The sequence below is a fragment of the Dromaius novaehollandiae genome, chromosome Z (assembly GCF_036370855.1).
Source record: "Dromaius novaehollandiae isolate bDroNov1 chromosome Z, bDroNov1.hap1, whole genome shotgun sequence".
In the NCBI taxonomy this organism is placed as follows: domain Eukaryota; kingdom Metazoa; phylum Chordata; class Aves; order Casuariiformes; family Dromaiidae; genus Dromaius; species Dromaius novaehollandiae.
In genome coordinates, this window is record NC_088132.1 from 39,322,520 (window position 1) to 39,345,259 (window position 22,740).

The 22,740-nt window shown below is 38.4% G+C and overlaps 1 protein-coding gene across 4 annotated transcripts in view; it reads right to left on the minus strand.

Annotated features, from left to right (window-relative positions):
• Positions 1-14,256: 14,256 nt before the first annotated feature.
• Positions 14,257-22,740, minus strand: part of LOC135323450 (protein Largen-like) — a 151,911-nt gene continuing 143,427 nt past the window's right edge. For 3 of the 4 annotated variants that reach the window (XM_064501522.1, XM_064501520.1, XM_064501519.1), the window contains one exon: positions 14,257-16,143. The gene's annotated coding sequence lies outside the window, so the exon portion shown is untranslated. The remainder of the gene's footprint in view (positions 16,144-22,740) is intronic. The other variant, XM_064501521.1, reaches the window with a different exon arrangement.

Genomic DNA, 22,740 nt, shown 5'->3' on the forward strand with positions numbered 1-22,740 from the left:
TCCATAAACCCAATGCATAGGGCTTCTTGAAGATGATACACCGCTATAGAGTGACGTGCTACATAGCCATGCTATGTTGCTGGACGGCTTTTCTGTGCATTTGCAACAGCTGAATTCAAATTATTTTTACAGCTGTGGTAAAATATGGAGGACTTTTAAAAGAATAAAGAAATAAAGGAAAATTCAATATAAATACAACAAAGCTAAAGCCAGAAGGATTTTTCTTCTGCCTGGTATTTCCTTCTCCATTTTTATATCTGAGCACCTAAGTTCCAAAGTTTATCTCATTTATGTTGCTATACTTAAGACAGAGTCAGTACGTCCTGCATAGCCATCTCCTCTTGTGTTGCAGGGACGTTAAAATGCTGTTGTTTCATTGCAGGTAAAGAAAGCAGAAGTGACCAATGCATATGCATTACAAAGTCAGTGATGCTGTTTACTCTTCCTCAGATGCCCTTCTTTCTCATTTGGCATGTAAAAATAGAGCTTCAGAGCAATACACTAGTACTTCATTTATAAATTATATTACAAAAATAATAAATCGTAAGAATAATAAAAACTGGCATTTAGCTGTCATCTTAGGGAAGCTGAATAGTAGAAAGTAATTAATATTGATTTATTTTCAGACAAAAATGACGCACCCTTCCTCATATATAAAATTCAATATATATTGCCTTCAGTATACATGTAGCTCTATTGAGTTGAAACCACTAATCTAGTTCATAAACAGTACATATGCAATGAAATCAGATGTGTATACTTAGGCCAAAAAAGAAGTTAAACTAAGCAGTAATTATCAAGTAGAATAAAGAACCCAAGCATTTAAACATTGGGGTCTCATAGAGCTTTTCAATTAGAAATGAAGGTGATGATGCAGTCAGCTTTTCTTGATGGGACTGAGATTCAAGAAAATATTAAGTTCTGTTTACCCAAATAGGCTTGCCTTCCCTTCCTGCCTCTCTATTAGCATTCTCAATGAAATTTATTCATTGATTTTCCCTCTTGGCCATACATCAGTGCTGCCTAAGGTGGTTTTCATATTCCTGATTGCTGTCACTGCTCTTCCACTTAGTTTGTTTTATGTGCACACCTTTGCAGTCAAAGCCACTGCATCCAGAGTGTTGGAAGGCATGAACTGTACTACGCACACCCAAAGGATGGTTAATGCAGAAGTCTGCCTCCTGCAAGCAGGACCAACTCACCGGGCAGGATATTCTGCTCAATCTCTTTTCACTCTAAGAGATGTACAAAGCAAATTTTTCTTAAAGATCTCCCATCTCAGAAAATACACAGATGAATCCCCCTGGCCACTTTTCTCAGAGGACAAGGAAAACATTGAAACCGAGTCTTCCACATCCTGGACCAAAGCATACAGGTCTTCTATTTTCATGGCAAGAAATAATCTCTGCTTAGATCTTATAGGAAAGTAGTCTTAAAGACAGTGCCTCCATTTTCAGGAAAATGGGCATCTGCAAGGCATACCTTCCATTAGTGTATTGTAGAGGTGCCTGAAGGGTCCAGCCTTGGTAAATGGGCCGGATGACAGCATCTGCTAAGAGAAAAATGTGAGTGTAAATAGCAGTGTGGGGACTGAACGCACAAAACTAGTCATATTAAAGAGTAAGACAACCATCAACTGGGTTAAACGATAATGAAGGTATCGAGAGACTTCTGATAGAAAGGAGTCAGCCTGAAAAGATGTATAAAAGAAACAGGAAGATTCCTAATCCACACTGCCTATGAGAGCGTGTGTGCGTGATGTGAACATCTTGGGACTTCTTAGAGAAGGGTGTTTAGAAATTTGGGTGTTTATTAACACTTTGTCTCTCATGTTATGCTTTATCTGTTCTATTGCTGATATTGACCCCGAATGTATAGTTTGTTGATGATTAATTATGTGTCATTAATAAATAAATAAATGAGCAACAAATAAATAGATAAACGTTGATCTTGATTTGGTTTCAATTAAGTGGACTAGGCAGGTTTTCTCTGTGCCAGTGTACATATGTGGAGTTCATACGCGCACAAAAGACATACCCAGGGCTGGAGTCTTTCTGTTAGATTGCCTCTCATTGAGTATTCTGGTTCCTGTGCTGCTCTGAAACATTCGTCTTCCACATCCTGTGCAAGGAGCCCTGCGCTCATCCATTAAGATATATATTATTTCGCAGACTAAACCAGAGAGGTTTCTCTCTATGCCTATTGAAGACCTGAGTTACCACAGATGTCATTTTTAATAATGTCCTAATATTTATCATTCTGAAATACTGTTAAATAATTTGCATTTGACTAGAGCTTTTTTTTCTGTCATATGATGTATTTATAGGTTCCCCTAAGGTTCTTGGATTCCAGTACGTGAGACGGATAGGAAAACACTCCCTGGACAAACACTGGCTTTGGATTTAGAGGCACAGAAATCTTTTGTATATGGGGTATGAGATCTCTTAAGTGTTACCTAAGACATACAGCCTTGCTATATGCATAATTACTATCTATCGGAAAGTTACACTTTCTGGCAGGGAATCAGCTGGTATTTATTTCTTTAATTTGAAAGTGCATGGAACTATGATGCTTGGAAACCTATTTAGTCTACACTTTCACTCCAGATGCTGTAGAAATTATGTTAGAGTCATGTTTAGTTAAGGGCAGGATATTCGTCTATATAGAGGCCTTCTGCTTTTTCATTTCTTTTTTTTTTTTTCCCCTCTTTCATACTTTTAATAGTATCAGAACATTCTGTACACCATCACTCCTAGCATCTCTGCAACAGATGGAATGAGTATTACAGATGTGCCCGTGGTGGGACCGGTATCATATGGGGCAGGTACTCCAAAGTATCCTTCCTTACGAAGAATGAGGAATGAAAACGAGCACACTTGCAGTGGGCTTGCACCAGATGCTCTGTAATTATTTCTCAGAAGCTCCAAAGGAACTTTTCTTTTATGAAGATATAACTCAATGTCTGTTTTAATGAAAGAGCTAAGAAACAGTGCTGGTGCTTACAGACTTATTTAGTTGCCATGGTTTTCCTGGCCTTTCTGAAGGCCCAGAGGAGACCTATGGACATAGTTTAGAAATTAGGGCTGTGAGGACCCGTGGAAAAAATTTAGGAATCCTCTAAGCACTAGACTAATTCAGCAGACCCTGTTCTTTCTGGCGGATCCTAAGGCGCTCAGTAAAATAGGGCTCTGCTCCTATAGCTATACATTGGTAGATAATAGCACAGACTTCCAGGCAGCAGAACAATAATCAAGGGAAAAAAAATTGATTAAAGGCCACTCAAGCAAATAGGTCCCTGTGCTTTAAAGGATGCTATAGTACTTTCATGACATTGGCATTTTTCCATTTATAGTGAAAGTAAAATTTTCTTTATGTGTTCAGAAAATAATTTCTTCATATTTGTCATGTTTGCTGCTTACACCCTTTTAGTGGAGCTTTAAAAAATGCCTCCCTCTGAGTGGTTTGCATATTTCATTAGCTCACTAACCACATTCCCCTAAAGAGCATCATTATCAGAGAAATAGCTTTTAGGGATTCAAAGGAGTAAAAGTCCAAGAATTCAGTGCTTCATGGTTATACTGAAGCTTTTTATTTTAACCAGTATTAAGCATATTCTGTCTCCAGATGATCACAATTTATATACAAGCTTTCTCTGAGAAGTACTTAGTTGTGGAACTGCAGTTTCATGGAGGCTCAGGAAGCACCGTTACCATCATTTGTCAATTGAATATTATATTGGAAATGGACAAAAAATTCTCCTTTATTTAATCTAAAGAAAAAACAGCTTTTCATTACTGTACAGCACTATCGATCCATTAACATTGCCTGACAAATAGTCCTTACTGAAGTATGTAACATGTATAATACTTAATTCCAATACTTTTTGTCATTCCATTCTTCAGCAAGATATTAACCAGAATGAATTGCCCTTGGCAGGATGGCCATGAAGATAAATGTCAAAACTTCTTCATCCAAAACTAAAAAAAGAAGCATCTAAACATGCAAGCTCTGTGCCTGCAATCTCTGCAGTTCTAACTATTATCTATAAATTTCAAACATTAGGATTGTATTTTTGCAACTTCATCTACCCCAGCATAAAATATATTTGTATAAATATGCGTGTATATAAGTAGATGAAATATCAATGAAACAAAAACTGGTATGATACCATCATGGAGGGCAGCTTTTACCAGGGAAGGAGATAATTCAAAATGTTTGAGCAAATAAACCTATTCCATTTTCAAAAAGAAAATTAAAGAGAAAATGGATAAATGCAGGAAAGAAACTAAGGTCTGATAAATACCAAAACAAAAATAGCGAGGAACTTAGGTGGGTAAAGATGGACACTTACATTAGCTGGTCCCAGTGACCTTTGTGCCTGAGAACTAAATGAGACTTCAGCAGAACAAAATACTTTCTACTTATTTGTTCCAGAGAATTAAAGGAGATTGCAGATCTCAAAATAGATGATTGTTAATTAATTCATAATATTGAAATCCTTAATAGGTAAAATTTAAAAACTGATGATAGACAAAACATCCCAAAACAAAAAATCCCTCAGGTAAGCTGGTTGTTTCTACCTGGAAAAATGATCAGCAGTCCATGACAATACAGCAGGAGAGCAGCAGGTGCTGGCCATCGTCCTTTTCCTGGAAGGCTTCCTTTCACATCTATGTCACAAGTACACTTTTATCGGTCATGCGTCCAAAGGGTACAAGAACAGAATATATTACCCCTGAAATTCATGCATTTGAAAACTCCCTATGTTCTTTATTGTGTGTGCCTGGAGCCCCAATCTTTCTGTCCTTCAAGACAACATTAAACTGCATTTCCTGCTACAGTCCAAATTAAATCCCCTCAGGGATTGCACTGATGCCCATTTCATACTAATGGGGCCCTGAAAGATTTTGCAGACATCTTTTTGCTTAGAAATATTCACACTTACATATTCTGAGTAAACACAACTGTCTGTGGCTCTGCATTGTCAATAGGAGCTCAAAAAAAGAGAAGTATGGTAATTTCTACTGTGGGTTCTAGAAAGACTTCTTAAGTATTAATGCAGGCAAGTGGAGATGCTCAGCTAATAATATCTGTTTGAATCTGATGTATATGAGATTCTGTGAAGTTGATGCCTTCTATTTATCTGATAAAGCTAATTTTTTTTTTTACCATCTCTATGGTTTCTATTAGACAATGGATTGTAACAAATATAACAAGGTTATACTAGAACACTTTACAAAAGAGACATAACAATAAAAGATTTTTTTCCACTATGTCTTACAGAAATCCTGGCAAGAGCAAGCTCATCTGTTACTGTTACTGTTGATGTTCACTGAATCTGGCAGAGAATTACTAAATTATTTTTACACATGTCCTTTAAACATTGGCCAAAACTTATTTCAGTGATCTTCTTGAATAGGGAGAATTTATGAAAATTTTCATGTCTTACATTAAAGTAAGATTCATCTTATGTAGCTTCAGCTACCTTCAAGTGAATTGTCTAATTTAAATCAGCTTTCCATCTGCTTATGCTTCATGCTAATAGAAGAAGATATATACCCAAAAGATAATTCTGATTCTCACATAGTACATCTTAAATGATGACAAATATCACATAGCCTCAGCCCTTTTCCCACTCTCATTTCACTGTGGTCCTCCAAGAAAGCTATCCTGATTCTACTTTAATACAGGACCTATACTACAACTGGCCAAGTTGACATTAATTACTCAGTTTGCTGTTGACTAAGATAAATAATGGTGAGGAGTGAAGGCTTAATTTTCATTTAAGTAAATCTGGCAAGAGAAAGTAGAATTTAAGTGGGAGCAAATTTTTTTTATACCCAGATCCCTGGAATATCCAGATTAAGTGAAAGCAAAAACCAAGTCCAGAGTAATTTAATATTTTCTGCTCTTCATTATGATTTTGTCCACACAGATGATCACGTATTTTCATATGCATAGGGACTGAGTACAATTAAAAACAAATTCAGATAAGATGTTCAAAGGGGTTCAGTGCTTGCCTGTGTGACAGACTGGGGGCTAGACTCTCGGTCTCAAACCTGCATCCAGCAGAACAGGCAATACTCTTATGTCTGAAAATTTTCACCTTCCTGGAGGCTTTTCTACAGTGTTTTGATTATAACTTTTACATCTTTTTTAAAACTCAACAATCACCCTGCTGTAATAGGTAGTCTCGTTGGTCATATTCAGGCACACCATAACGAACACCACACAGCTGTCTGAAATCCAGATGAGTAAGTGAGAAGTATAACCTTCATTCTTACTCTTGGGATCTCACCCACCTTTTTTACCAGGTTGCCTGTTCCCAGTCATTAGTGCGTTCGTACTGCTTGAATCCCAAGCCTCGTCTTCCGATCGACGGTTTCTCTCCCAGCCATAGAAAGGTCATCTAGGTCAATCCCCTCCTCATGAACAACTGTGCATAAACCTTTCCTGCCAGATTACTGTTTAATCTGCTCTTCCAGACCTCTAAAGCATTGTGAGACCTATTCCAGTGCCTCTCTGTCCTGAGAAGCTTTCTCCTCAAATCCAGCCTGAAAGGGTCTTGATGCAGTTTAGCAATGACTTCTTGTCCTATTCAGTTCTACAAGGCTGCTGCTTCTGCTAGACTGAACTGGGTAGCTTCACAAAATACACGGGTAAAGATTTTTGAGGAAGGAAAGGAAAGGAAAGAAGGCAGGAAAGAAGAGGAGTTGAAGCATCTTACAAGTACTTGAAGTGCAGTTACAAAAAGAGCAGAGCTGAACTCTTTGCAGCAGTGGTAGGCAACACAACAAGGGGCGATGGCCGCATCTTGCAAGCAGGAAGGGTCGGGTTGGACATTTGGAAACACTTCTTCCCTAGGAGGGCTGTGCAGCACTGGACCAGGTTACTCAGAGAGGGTGTGGACGCTCTGTCATTGGAGACTGTCAAGAGAAAGTTTAGTTGATCTGGCGATACTGTTGGCGATACTCTCACCTCAAATAGGAGCCTGGAACAGATGATATCCAGAAGTCTATTCTTACCAGCATGGTTTATCATTCTATGGATTCTATGCAGTTTGAAGGCAAAATGATACACATTTTATCATTTATCGGTTCACATTTTAGTAGGCGTCAGTTCCAGGAACCTAATGTTCAGCTTGAAATTTCCTTTTACTGCTTTCCCTGCCACAATTGAGTAGTCTCTCAGTTATGGGCCTTAGAATATGTCTTCAGTTCAAGTATGACTGCACCTAACCAAAACGAATGTAATTTTCTTACTTTTCTTTTTCTTTTTACATTACGAAGATCTCACTTTTGCCACCCTACATTTTCACATCCTTGGATTACTCTCCTCTCTGCATACAATGAGAAAAAAATGGAATAATTTTAAATCTTAATTAGAAGCTTATTTTCATGTGAGCTAAGATTCTCTCCACTGTCAAAAAAGTTGTCTAAATTTTGCTGACAGTGGAAACATTTCGTAAAAGGTTAGTCATATAGTGGTGGTTTCATTCAGTGAAACCAAGACATCGCCTTGTTAGTTCAAGCAGACAAAAACCATAACCAGGTATGTGGAACCACTTCTCATCCATTCCCAAGATATTCTAAATGGAGTTTGTTCTTAGAAAGGCCTGTTTAAGTTGCCTGCAGAAAAGTCAGTGGCTTTCGTTAGGTTTTCCAAACAAATACCAAGTATTCACTTTTCCTTTTCTATAAGATAAATTTAGTATAAGCTAGATTAAACTAAGTCCATTAACACAAGACCAACATGTAATACCTGCTTCTCAAAAAAAAGGGTAACACATATGATCAATAGGCAACAAATCCCCAACAGATGAATTACATTTGTTTTGTAAGGTCACAGATGACAATTGTAGTTTGGAAATAGAGGAATGAACAAATAAAAGGCCTGTTAATAATGTGAAAGCAGATGGCCTTATAGACGAACAGGGGAAAAAAAAGCAAGGTTTTGTTCTAGGAATGATGGATAAAAAAGCACCACAAACTGTGACACTGACACACACAACAAGTCTTAACATTATACTCACTAAACTGTAACAAATAGAAATGATACACTGACTTGCCCAGCTGCAACTTTTAAAAGCAAACATTTGCTCTATGAAAAATGTCTTGTTATACAATTATTACTGAACAATCTTTTAATTGCTATTTCAAGATCTCCTTAAATGGAATCAAATAATAATAGGTCAATACAATTTTGTCTCATTCCACATTACTTTTACATGTTGGTTCTTCGTAGACTCTTAATCAATATAGTCATTCAAAATTAGATTCAAAAGTTTTAAATTCTGCCGTCTAAGTGTTCCCATAAGATGTGTTTTAATTAGGAATAACTCAAACAAAATAAAGGGCCTTGATAAATTTTGCATTGTAAATAATCAAAGTGCCTTAAGTCTAACTGCTGTCAGTTTGGTGTAAGCAAATGAACAACTCCCCAGCTAATCAAACATATATAATTCAAAGGGATTTTGTCTGATTTAAAGCAGGCCTCAGAAGTAAATTAAAAGCTCCATAATCTGATCATTCAGAAGTCGTCTCCATTTTCAACTCATACGGCAATAAAATTTACCAGAAGAGTGTGCTTATTCCAGCAATAAAACCAAGAAAATATAGAGTGCGCACTTTTACTTTTAACAAAAATATAATTAGCATTAATCAATGGATGGCTAGCTATGGCCATGAGGGCATGTTTTACTTTCCAAAGTGTGTATCTGTCTGCTTTGCAGTCTTCTTTTTGATGACTGGTGTTACATACACCTATTTAAACACCAGTATCTAAATGTCCATGCAGCAGGTTAATGAACTAATACATAGGTGAACTTTTAATCATGGCATAATTTTCAGAACAGCATGCCTTACCTGTCTTTGACTTTTTTTGTTGTGCTTTCCACATGACCACTCCTGGATAGTTTTGTCTATTTGAGCACTGTATCGTTTGGAGTAATTACAGCGCTCTGTAAAATACACATTAAACCTTACAAGTGCAGAATGTTCTGATCATTGATCAGACTTTCATCGACTTCAACGGGATTTCAGCCTAAATAAATGGCGTAAGAACAGCTGTGCTACAAAGTACCTGACAGTGACCAAAAGCATAGGGAAGAAAATAGGAATAGAGCATGCATTCCTAGGCATAGGGGGAAATGCTTCTCCGTAATACCCTTCCTGCCACCAGCGGTTTGTCGTTCAGGACTTAGCCAGAAATGGGATCTTTTCATTTAGTAGCTCTCGACGGCGAATTTTTTCTCTCTGCTTTTTACAGGCCCTCCTGAATCTCATAAACTTTAGCACCTGCCACGTGCCGGGTCGAGGAGCTCCACGGTTGCACCCCGTGTCCCTTCAACAGCCCCCTTTTTGTTTGCTTTGCGCTTGCAGACTGCTGGCTTCGTTCGACACCCCGCAGCTCCCGCACTGGAAAACACAGAGCTCGCTTGCTGCCAGTCGTGACTTGCGAGCTCGCTCTCGTGTTTCCCATGCACACCTCTCTTTTGAGCTGAAGAATCGTTACGTATTGTCATACAAAATCCACTCCTACCCTTTTTAACTCTCCTCGTTGCCCATTCTCTGAAACTTCTCCAGTTTGATTATATCCTTTTTTTTTCTATATGAGGATCAGAATTGCACACAGTATTTAAACTGTTAAATACCATGGCCTACCATGTGTTTATATTCTGCTACAATGATATTCACTGTTATTTTCCCTGTTCCTTTCCTAATAATTTGTAATCTCATGCATGCTTCTTTTTCCAACCTGCTAACCACAGAGCTGATGTTTTCATGGAGATATTTAACTGCAAAATGCCAAGCTGAGTGAAATATGTGAAATAAAAATTGTTTTTCATATACATCAGTTTATATTTACCTTCACTGCATCTCATCTCCCATTTAAATACCCAGTCATTCAGGTCCCTCATATTTACTACCTTTAATAATTCAGTGTCTTCAGCAAATCTACCAAATTACTTTTCACTTCTTTTCCAACATATTCACATATATGTTGAGAAGCAAAGATCCCAGTACATGTCCCCATGGGACTTCACTTGTGGCTTCCTTCCACTGTGAAAACTGACTGTGGAAAATCACCTTCTCTTTCCCATGTTCTAACTAATTTTTTTTTATCAGAGCAGGAACCTTCCTCTTAGCTGGCAGTACTGTTTCCTTGAGAGCTTTTGGCAAAAGAGATGCTGTCAAATATCCACTAATTCTTTTTTAAAAATGATTACTATAGCTTCTATTAATTTGCCAAGGACAGACCTACTGGTCTATACACTTACTGGCCTGTACTCTTCCCTTGACCTCTCTGAAACTCCTTTCAAGATTGGCACCATATGTGTAACTTTGCAGTCTTAAAACCTATCAAGATAGTTTCAAACAATGAATTTCACAACATAATTACCATTTGGACTATTTCATCCTTGAGTTCCTTTAAAACTCTCGAGTGAATGCCATATGGTCTCAATATTTTCCTCATTTTGTTTTTTTACCACCTTATATTGACACTTCTGATGAGTTCCCCCATAGAGAATTCCTGTACAGGAAGCTCCCAAAACCTGTCTACGGTGAAAGCAGAAGTAAAAGATTAAAATAATTTTGTCCATACAGCTTCTTCTAAGTGCTTCTGTTTTCTTTGATTATCTTTTGGCACTACAGACACTCTGCCAGACTTCCTGATGCTATTTTAGAAATAGGATTTCTTAGCTGTTATGTCTCTTGCAATGATTTTGGTTTGTCTTGCTGTATTTTTTTTTTTAAGTTTACAGTCCTTTCCATTTTCTTCACAAGACTTCAGCTTTCTGAAGGATACCTTCTTGCTTTCAACAGTGTGCGCTACCCTGCTGCTTACAGCCTCGCTGGCTTCCTTTTGCCCTTTCTCAAGTCTTACTTGCTAAGCACAATGTATTTGCTCTGTGCTTCCAATACAGTGTCTTAAACAGTCACTGTGCCATCTGCCATGACTTAACTCTCTTAGTGATTACTTCCAGTTTCTTCCTTGCGGGAGTCCTTATTTTTATGAATTCCCCTTTTTGAAGTTGAGCACAAGTGTGTGGGGGATTTCTTGGCTTCTGCCGTCCTGCAAGGATGTTGAACCGAGACAGAAGCTCTTCAGTTAAAATATTTTGAACCAGGCCCTCTACTATACAAAACGTAGATTTTGCTTCTCATGAGATCCACAACTATCTGATCTATGATAACTAATAATTTAGTCTCAGCAGCCCTCCAAGAAAACTTGCAGTTTTTAATGTACCTTATTTAAATGTCACTCTGTTCAGTCTAATTTTTTCTATAGGATCAGTCCTGTCCTTCACTCACTCCTACGGCTTCACCCTGCTAGGTGTGTAATCTCAAACCGCATGTTCTTCCGCACCTACTGTCTTTTCCCCACTCGTTCAGTAGACTCACTTGTGACCTTGATTTAAATGTCATCCCTTCTTTATAGAGTCCGGTATTCCTGAGGTCGCCTGGGTTCCTGTCAAAGCTGAACCTTTTCCTTACACCATTTTTGCAATTACACATCAAAGTATTTCTTCTCAGCCACCCCGTAACTCAGGGAAGGTCACTGTAGAGACCCAGGTCTGCTGTGCCAATGCTGTTGAACTGCTGCTTTAGACAGTTGTATAAATCACTCATAAACCAACAAAAGGACAACGGTACTTAAAATCAGCCATCATAGACTGATCTTTCCCTCCCAGCCACTCCATAATTCAGAGCATGCTATGGAAGAGATTGAGGCTTACAACTTCTTCCCCACCATCCTAAATTTTGCCTCCAGAAGCTCTTGGCTCCAGTTCTCCTGCTACGGGCTCCTAGAGGTCTCGCAGCGACAGGCTTCTCCGCAGGGCTCACCGGCAGGCTTCCCCAACCCCTGATGATATGTCCTGCCTCGCACTTGCAGTCGGCAGGCACGTGCCCACATAGCTGTCTCCGGATGAGCTTTGATGTGCCTTCAAGGGCAAACGTTCAGACATTGCAGCAGGAACACGGCCAGCCTCCCGCCCTCCCCAGGCAACGCGCCAGGACCAGGATGGGTCTTGCACACAGGCTTTATTTCCAGTGTCACTGGAGCGCTTTGTTACAGACCTCGTGTGCATCCTCATCAGAGACAAAGTTCTGTCCCTCGAGGTTACCCGCCACGTGAGACTTGCGGCGACTGCTTGAATCAGGAGGGAGACACTTTTATAGCAACACAGTCATTACAGTCTTCTCAAGATTTTCACAGTCGTGCTCATCTACCTTTTTCCTCCATTTTACAAAACAAGCATTTCAACATATCCCTATTTTTCTCATGAACCAAAAGAAACTGAGGACAGTCTTCATGCTTAAAGAAATACATGTACTAAAAGCAAGTCTTGTGGACACATCCAGAATTGTGTCAGATTTTTTCTTTCTGCACACTTGACCGTTTCAAGCATGCTTCAGATACGTTTTCAAATGCCAAATAATGGAACAGTGCCACTTCATGCTAGAGCCACATCTGCAGGCATGTCTATATAAATCACCCTCACAAACCTACCAAAGGACACTGGTGCTTAAAATTAGTCATCATAAAATCACCTTAGTCAAAAAGTTCCGCTGGTCTGGTCAAAGTGTTTCAACCTAAGATTATGGGAAAAATATGGTGACTCTCTGGTTGAGTTTGGTGGCAACAATGTACAAAATTAGTTAGTCTAATTGTCTCCTCTGGTTTTAAACTTTATGAAAAATATTTCAGTGCTAATTATTTGCCAATAGTTTCTGAAATCCCAGTAGTTTTATTTTCTTGTGTCATCTCAGCAAAGTATCTGCATAATAGACAGACATCAGCTGAATCTACACCACAATACTTAGCTGCAGTCTGATTTAAACCTACAAAAATCAAGAAATATGGATTTACCCCAGTGCCAAGTGATGGAAGAATCTGATATCGTGTGTCTGTGTGCGCGCGCTGAAATTTCCATTCTCCAACACGTAAACCCTCGGCTAATGCAGAGCTGCAACCAGCAGCACGTGGATGAGAAGAACGATTTGAAATGTCCTCTTACAACTATATTTATGTCTCTAAAATTAGGCTTGCGTGCTCCTATATGTTTATTATTTTTGCATCACATACATAGCGTAAAATCTCTCCTGGCACCAGGTCACTATTGATCATATCTGCTGCGTTTTTCTGAAGAAAATTGTGTGCTGAATTTCAGGTGGTTTTTGTACAATAAAAATACCACAGAGAAGCTGATCTAGAACTGGGTTAGCATAGCAGAAAAGTATTTCAAGTGGTAACACATTATTTCACTGAATTTTTATTGGGCTATTTTCGATTATTAGATGAATGCACTCCTGTGAACAAACAGAAGACCTTTTCCAAATATTATTATTAGATAATCTTGGAAGTGCTCAAATTCTCATTCTGGAGTTTTCTTCCTGTTTCTGTAATGTTGCCCCTTCATAAAACATGAATACTAGTCTGAATTTGAAAGAGTAAGCTCCTCAATTCTAAAACACAGGTTATCCCAAGAGGGAGCATGCACAACCATGCAAGGTGTGTGACCAGATACACAATTCTAATGACATACAAAAGAGAAGTCACAGTGACAAGACTTAGGCAACCATAACCTAAAACGTGTGGGAACAAACCACAGCCATCATCCTTTACATATACAAGGATTTAATTTATCCATAGCATCAAGGGAAAAATTAAAATAAAATAAAATAAAAATGAAATGGATATGATCCCAGGCATCCCAGGTTTTGCTGAAATGGGAGGGGCCGAGGGGGGATAACATTCATTTAATTACTTCATTTGATGACTTCCTGACAAATTGTAAAAGCTGCTTATGGCATCAGAATCACAAGCAAAGACAGAGCTCAGGTCTTTCTCCCCCAAAATACAGTAACACGAGCATCTTGCAGTAACAGGACTTAGGGCACTTACTCGGCAGAGCTGTCATTTCATTCCTCAGTAGGTAATGGTGCGCGCGCACGCACACACACTCACCCACACGCACAAGTTAGCACATTAGAGCAGAGCACTACATAATTAAAACATGTGCCCGTTATGAGGCTAACCCACAGATAAAACGAGGTCTGGCTTTGCCGTTTTTTGTTGAAAGAACATTCCTCCGTTAGCGCGCACCGAATTGATAGGTTCCTAGAGCAGCGGAAATAAAGCAAAACTTACTCAGCTTTATAAACCATTCAGGACGAATACTTTCAGTGAACCTAGAATGGCATGCTTTACTTTTCTCTTAAAATTACACACAGGCTAATGGACTAAGAGAAAAGGAAAATATATATTTTTATTCAAAACAACTCTACCATTGAAATGGTCAATCACGTGATAACAAAACACTCCAGCAGATGGATAACAATGACTGTTCTTAACTGTAAACGGCTGTAATGAACAATCTCTTATCCCGCAGGTTCTCATTGTTCGAGATTAAATAGAATAATAGAATTAATCTTTATGGTCTTGCCAGTATGCTATGACCAAAAAAAAAAAAAAAGAAAAGAAAAAAAAACCCACCTCCAAGAAACGAAACCAGAAACCCTAACACAAAATATAACCCAAAAAACAGTTCCTGAATAAAGTGAGCCAGTTGATAAAAGGTTTGTGTGTAATTTGGGGAACTGCCATTATTAGACTACACTCTTTTCATTCTTACACATCCAAATCTTCACTTGCTTAAAGTTAGTGAAAGTAAAAAAATCTATCCCATCACATATTCAGACTTCTTCATGTGGATATTAAAATAAACTATGTTCTGAAATTAAGAGTTAAAATACCTTCTCTAGTTTTCCATACATATGTGCCTGTATAAATATACTTCATCATTTTACAAATTACAATATTTATATTAAAGCTTTCGATCTGCAAATCATTACAGCTTAACATGAACAATTTCTGTGTTTTGGTTCTGTCTTTAAATCATTTTTTGGAGATAATGAAAACCAGCCAAAATGAGTGACTGCAAATAATATAAACAACACATTTATTTAGAAAAATAAACTGAAAATGCTGTTCGTCTGTTACATTTCTCCATGAAGTATAGATAAATGGCTAGAAAAACTTTATGTCAAATACATATTACAAATGACTTATTTTCTTTAACAGTAACAGGGAGGATAATGTCAATGTTCAAATAGGAACATTTTAGATGTATAATTCGATAGTTTAAATTTCTTGGCTGCTAATATGATAAAAAATGGATGCTATTAAAAAAATATTATATCCCTTTTTAAATCCACCATATCATGTTGATGCTTTTTCATATATATACATATATATAGAGATGTATGTATATGTATATATACATTTAAACCTAAGAAAGAACCATAATCCTTTCAGTGGACAGATCACCACTGCGAAAGAGAGAGCAATTCTTTTCTTCAGTTCTTACTTTTCGATTCCTTTTGGAGCCCCTGCAAAATATCGCTTGCTGTGGTTAAAAGTCTCCCGGGGCCATCTGTGCAAATGGTGGCACACATCATTACCCTGAATGGAAGTGACAGTGCAAATACCAGAAGTGCATTGAGATGCAATCTGTAACAGCTGAACTCCTTCAGATCTGGGTGGAGGACAGGAGATGGCATCCATTGAAGCAATTTAACATCACCGGTGCCCTGTTCCTGTATGGCTTTGAATATATACAAGGGATGACAGAGGTCTTCTTTCCCCACGGACAGCAACATTCCTCCGTTACAGTAAATGCGTTCGTTTCCTGCTATCGCCGAAGTGCTTCATTTTTCCTTTTGGCTACATATTGAAATATTTTTTGGATGCTGGCTGGACCCCATGAAAAAGTCACTGTTTGTTACTCCAGTTGCTTGGTGCAGAACCCAAGCGTCAGGCTAGGAAAGAGCAGTTTCTGTAAGGGGGCAAGACATTTGGTCCCCTTGATTCTTCGTTCTGACTGAACGGGATTTAAGGCTGTGGCTTTTGCCAGGACTCAGCTCGTAGCTGTCAGATCTGACACGGACGACTCAGTGCTGCCTCCACGCATGATCGCTTGTGCTCCGACGCCAAGGGCTTCTCCGTGCGCCAAGGAGGGTCACGTTCCCGGCTGCTTTCAGATCTGGCCTGCAAGAAGTCACAATGACGAATCTGATATGCAAGAAATTAACTGATGTGCCTCCAGATATAGACATTCCTTCAAGCCTGAAGGTGCTGTTGAACAGAAAAGAAAACAAAGTTATAAAAATGTTACCTTAAGCAGACAAAGTCAATGGCAAACAAACCAGATTTTTGCGCAGTCATCCCATTTTTCATTTAAAGAAGAGTTCAGAGAACTGCAAAAGTTTAAAACTTGAACTTTGGTAGTGGTGCTTCATTAATGATACAGGCCTCAGTTCTCTGCTGAGGCAAATGGGTTTAACTTCACTGATGTCCTTCAGATCACATGAGATTACACCACCTGAGGAACTGATCATCAACACCTTTCGTCCCAGAGTAATGGGGGTCTTGAAAGGGATGCACTGCTGTATGATTACCCTTGTGAACCCACCTAATGCAGCAATTTGGTTTAGCAATCTACCTTAGTGTGTAAGATGAAACAAGAATTCCTGAGATCTTTACTGGCAAAAAGCAAAATGTTAAGCGTTTGAGAAAGCTTCTAAAAATTCAAGTCTAATTTATCCTGGAAACCTGGATGCTAATCCCTATCCTCAAAGTAAATACTGAATTTCAGCAGGGGTTTCTTACCTGACAGAGATGTTTCCTAATCACTGTAACACCATATTATATTTGATTTGGGTAGTCCATATTCCCTCTTGTGAAACTGTTTTAATTTGTATAACACACTAAAATAGTCCTTGAGACAGCAAAAGAGAGTAATGCTCCAATCTAGTGCTGAGGTTCACTGACTCACTGAATTTGCTCACTTTATTTATTAGACAAAATAAAACAGCGTCAAAAGGAGAGGCCTTGGGATACTTACCTTACGGTAGGGTGCTAACTTAGGTTAAATAATTAAGTTCACATCTCCTGAGAAAAAGAATTAGAACTTCCTCTTTCAGTGTAGGTGACTTACACCCAGAGCTACTTACTGCAAGGGAGAAGAAAATTACTTCTTTGCCATTAGTTTTAGGAATCTAGGCCTTCATATGCATTTTTTCTTATTTCGTATCGACTGGAATGTTTCACCTTGATAAAAACAGTAAAGGAGAAGGGCAGGATTTCACTCTGATATGGGAAAAAGGGGATCTGAAGCTGGTACGCTGAGAACCTTCTGTTATTTTTTCCCACAACTAATTTAAAATATCAATTATTCACAAAAACGTAATTACTACTCAGGATTGTAATAGTGGCCCAGTGTAGCCCAGCATTCTGTCTCCAATGGGTTCGGTATAGTAAGTTTATGATAAAATTGGCCGGGAGGGGAAATTTCTTCCTAATCAAACTGTTTAGGGTTTGGCTTGCATCATTAATCAAAAAGATGAGTATCCTATACATTTTGTAAGCTGCCTATTTTTTAACTGAGGACAGTTTTCATATCACTAGAAACACACAACCCTTTTTCAGCTGTCACAGTCTCTGGCTTCAATTACATCTTGGGCTAGTGATTCGTGTATGTTAATACCTCATAAAAACCAGAGAAAACGATGGTGCTGCCCTTGAAATCATCTTACAGCTAATGAAACAGGATAGCTATTGTACAACAAACTATATATATAAAATAACAATAATCAAAAGAGAAATACACAATATAAGCAGTATTTATTCTCTGTCAGGAAACAGTTGCCTCAAACTTATTCAGAACAATACTGAATACCTATAGGCATGAAAATCACAATAACTTTCTCTTTTCATCTGGGTTGCAATTCATAAACATACTCGATTTCTTGCACATAAAAACCATAACTGGTATACCAGCTATACTTGTATTCTTCTAGTGTCTCTCTAATTCAAACATCAACCTACGCAATATGATTCATTCCCATTCCTAAAGCCATATGACATCCACCTTAATTTCCTCAACATTCCACCAGAGAAGAAAAGTCTGTCTTTTGTTTCTTAATGATATCTCTACTAGAAAGCGCAAATTGCACTGCTGTGAAAAATTTGATGCACCTCGTCATATTAATCAATAATTTGTTCAAATTGGAAGATTACTACTGAGCTTGCTAAGTGAAGAATTCAGAAGGTGGGGAACGCCTCCATCAGAAACAGAATAAGCAGTTCCTGCCAGCTCCGCAGCTCCTTTATTACGAATCCAGTACTGCACAGATGAACAAGGCAGGCCAGGCATTTAAAAAACATGTCTACTAATTACAGATTCCCATTCTGAAATGCCTAGTTTTTAATTCTATAGCTTTTAGTATTTTGACAGGGAGGCTTTACATTCAAATCACTACATTTAACTCATCATTAAATATCCCCTTGTTACACCATACCTGCCAGTATCTTCGCAGTCTAAAAACAACTGACCTAAATAGGGAGCGAGAGCTCAGACAGTCCACGGGAGAGCGGTTGCGTCCTCACGTTCCTCCCCTCCCTTTCGTCAGCACCATCGGGCCGGTCTCTTCCTTCTGCAGCATCACCATTTAGTTCCCAGAACCAGAGACCCAGAGAAAGCAATGTCACTGTCTTCCCCTCCAAAGCAGACACCCACTCCTCTCAGCTCCACTGGGCTTCTATGCCAGTATTAGCCCAAATACACCCTTCAGTTTTCTTCTGTTCGTTGCACGGTTTTCCAAAAAACTGGCCGTGGGCCCAGTGCAAGCTGCCACAAGATCCTCCTCTGAAGGCGGCCGTGACCATAGCACAGCACGCTCCACAGATAGCTGCGGAGGGGAAGAGGCCACAGGAGGGAACCACCCTTTCCCCTTAGACCTAGGAGATTACTATGTATACGCTGGTTAGCATCAAAAGAACGGGGATTTAAAGGTTTGGCCCAGAACGGGAGAAGTTCATAGGAGCAGGTAATGTCTTCTATTAGATGAAGCAAGGTAGTTGAAAATAACAGGCAAGTTTAGCAGAATTTCAAGTGTATCTTCAATTCTGAAGCAAAGTTCAAACTAAGTATAGGAAGGGAACATTTATTCAAGCTTAGCTGGCTAAACAATAAATTTGGTTTTAAAGTACAGGGATATTCATTCAGGTTCAATTTACAATATTTAAAGACCAACAGGCAGTCTTATTCTATAATGGTGTGATAGGAAGATATCAAACAAATAAGATAGAAAACATTTATCAACCTTTAACTGGCGACGGCAGTGATGACTGCCAATGATCACAGAAAAGGATGTTTTAGATGCCACTTCCTATGCTGCTCCTAGTCCCATTTATCAAGAAAAAGTAAAGAAAACAATTAGGAAATCAGCTTCACATTCAGTTGAGAGAGAGAAATTTCCTTGATTAATACTAAGCTATACAAACCCAAATCATTTGAAGGGCCTCACAAAAGCACCTGAAAGACTACGCTATTTAAAATCCCCGTTATCTGGATCATTTTAGCACAAACAAGATAATTTGGATGTACGCTCTTACCTAGCATAAGTACAGCAGCAGTCAGAGCACAGGCCAAGCTATTAGTTGTACTCACATATATGAGAGTAAAAGAAGCGTTCCTATCCAAAAAAATCACTTAGTAGTAAATCCTCCTGAACTTAATCTACATATTTTCCAGGTATTGCTAAATAATAGTGGTATCTCTTTCAGCTACTCAATTACACTTCAAAGCTACAGAAATGTTTAGATTCAGATACATTGTTTCATCAATATTACTTTCTTACTGCTTTCAGAACATATATATTAATATGCAAAATTCTTTCAATAGAAGAAACATTATTGAGGGAGCATTTTTATAGAGCATTTTTTTTATATTTCATGTCCACAACCCTTGGCGTCTTTTTCTGTAGACAGAAATTTAAATAGTGGATTAGAGAAAATACACAATTTTAGCCAGAAGCCAGAACATTTCAGATAAAATTTTGTATGTCTTTTGACTACAGCAATTCTGCCAAATGCAAGAACAATGTTTGCACCAAACATTTTTCTTCTCCTACAAAATTTTAGCTGTATACACCAATGCTCGCATTTCTGTGTTCTGTGGTGCAGCACTGTTGAGACACCTTTCTCTATAAAAACTTTAACGACCGAATCTCAGCAACGCAGACTGTTAGCAAATCCACCACCACTCTTTTTTTGTAATTCTTCCTGGTTTCTCTTAGAAGCTTCAGAATACTGATTTATGTGTGATAGCCTTATCCTACTGTTTCAGTCCGTAAACAACTTGTACGCCAATAAGAAAACAAGAACTCCCAATTGCTTATTGAAAGTTGATTCTCTCACAGTTTTGAAAGAGATTGTAGAAAGGCACACGACATCAAAATAGCTACATTTATACATTTTCAGATTGCTTTCCTTTATGCACTATAACCCAGTCGCATGTAGACAGCACGTATTAGCGCTTCTACAGTAGTGTCATCATCTTGCTAATCTCTCCTAGAAATGCTTTTCTAATGCAATTAAGTTACCATCTAGTCCTATGTTGTTCCAGCTTTGGTATTTCTAGAGCCTTCTCTAAAAAGTAGTTCTACGACAAGAGAATTATTCCCAAATAGAAACCTGCAAATGATCTCAGAGAGGATATGAAGAAAGACTTTACTAAATACCCGAGATAGTATTTTCTAACTGAAGTCATACAGCTTAAACAATGCATTTGTACCAGTTTAATGTCTTTGTGTGTTTGCACAACAAAACAGACCATCAGAATTTTGCCTCTGGGAGCTACTCTATAATAATTTTTTTTAATAGTGAAAAACCAATGGCAACAAAAGCACCATGCAATGAATGCAAGGAGCATTGTGCTTGTCAATATATGACACTCATAAAATTTCCTATGTTTATTACTTATGAACTGCTGGCCAAATTGCTCTAGTGCTTTCCTCAATAATGTCCCAAGCAGTTCAGATTTGAGAGAAGCAATCTGTGGGACTAACAAGAAGAAATTAAGTATTTTTTCTTGTAATCACTACTTTCCAACACAGCTGAAATCCAGGCAACCAAAGCTACCAGGTGACATACTGACACTACGGAAGTCTACATTACGGACTGTCATGATCACTGCCAAAAACATCAAAACTCAGACTCAAAAATGCTCAAAGGGGAAAGAATAGCACTGGAAAAAGTTGAAGGAAAAACAAAGCAAGGTCTGATGATGTATCCTGGGAAACTTTGGCAGTCTTGTTCACTTTGCTCAGAAGCACCTCCTCTAGTACAAGAAGTAAAATTTACTAGAGATCTTCCATGGCTTGTACAGAAGGGTTATACAAACAAGCAACTTATAAATTTCTCAGACATATTTTTGGTTGAGACCCTTTCTGTTCAGCATCTTCAACCTTATGAAACATTTTTATTTGGTCATTTTACTGACATGACCTTCTTTCTTTTCACTCACCTTTTCATTCACTCATCCACTTAGAGATTGGAAAACTATTCTGTGCAACGGCTTAAAGCATGTCTTAAGATAGAACTACTTATGTCACGGGTGATTACATTCCTAGGAAGCCAAATTTTGTTGTTGTTGTTGTTAGTTTTTGGATATGTTACAATGTATCTTTCATAAGACAAGTACTCGCTAAAGATTTCTGGAAGGCTGTTCTTTCTTCATTTTGTCTCTGGGATGCATGTTTACTAGCTGCCAAAATAGATGTTTTCTGAGAACAGTAGCTTTGGACTACATTTTATCTCGTATTTGACTATCGTGCATAGAAAAAAGAAGAACAGGACATGGGTTTCTCTATGCTAGAGTATGATATAAAATTTGAGCTATTGTATATTGCAAAAGAACAAGGCATGAATGGCCATGTATATTTACATCTTTCAGTTACAGTTAGGCTTTGGATATAAGCTTGTTTAAATAGGCAAGGCCAGGTATGCTTAACTGCTTGCTTATCAATGCCTCTAACAGAACAACATGCATTATTTTAAATTCTCTCTCTTCTACTAGGAAGAGCTAAGCAAAGGACAGACACTGGACGACATCCACCAGGCTACAAATAGGTATACCGCAGTTTGCATGGTCACATCCAAAGCCACAGTTCAAGTGGCCATTGCAGTTGTATCAATAGCAGTAGCTGAGCTGCTGAGATTAAAACTAGACTGGGTCTGTCAATAAAGAAGCAGTCGCTTTTCAGCTTAGCTATGTCCCTAGAAAAGATCTGCTGGTGACACTGTGGAAAAAGAATTTGATGTATTGACAGCCACTGTAATGTCTGATGATGATACTCGAACAAAAGACAACAATCATTTATCCATAAGATCTTTTAATACAGAAAATATTCTTTGAGTGAGGAAATTTTGGCTCACTTTTTGGCTTAGCTGCCTATTTCCTGTGTGACCAGGCAATTCATCTAATCTACACATATCACAAGTTATTGGTGTTTTATTTTACTTTCTATCCCTTTCACTCTCCACAAATTTCTGCCTTGTCTGTTCAGAACGTAAATACTCTGAAACACTAAACATACAAGCACAAAGACTAGAACAAGAGAGTTCTGGTACATGCTACGGGCTCTCAGTACTCTTTAAAGAAGCAAACAAACAACAAGAAGCCCTACATCCCTAATAGTGAACAAAACCTTGCGTTTCGCAGCATCCCTCTGGCTGAGTACCGGAGGGGTGGGGATGTATGGGCAGGTGAACCTGAGGCCTACAATCCCTTTCCCCGACTGAAGCTCTGTATCTCAGAGGCATAAAGAGAATCTCCTATAGGAAATACGGGAAAAGTCGTGGTCCAGGAAACCCAGGCACTCTTCCTGC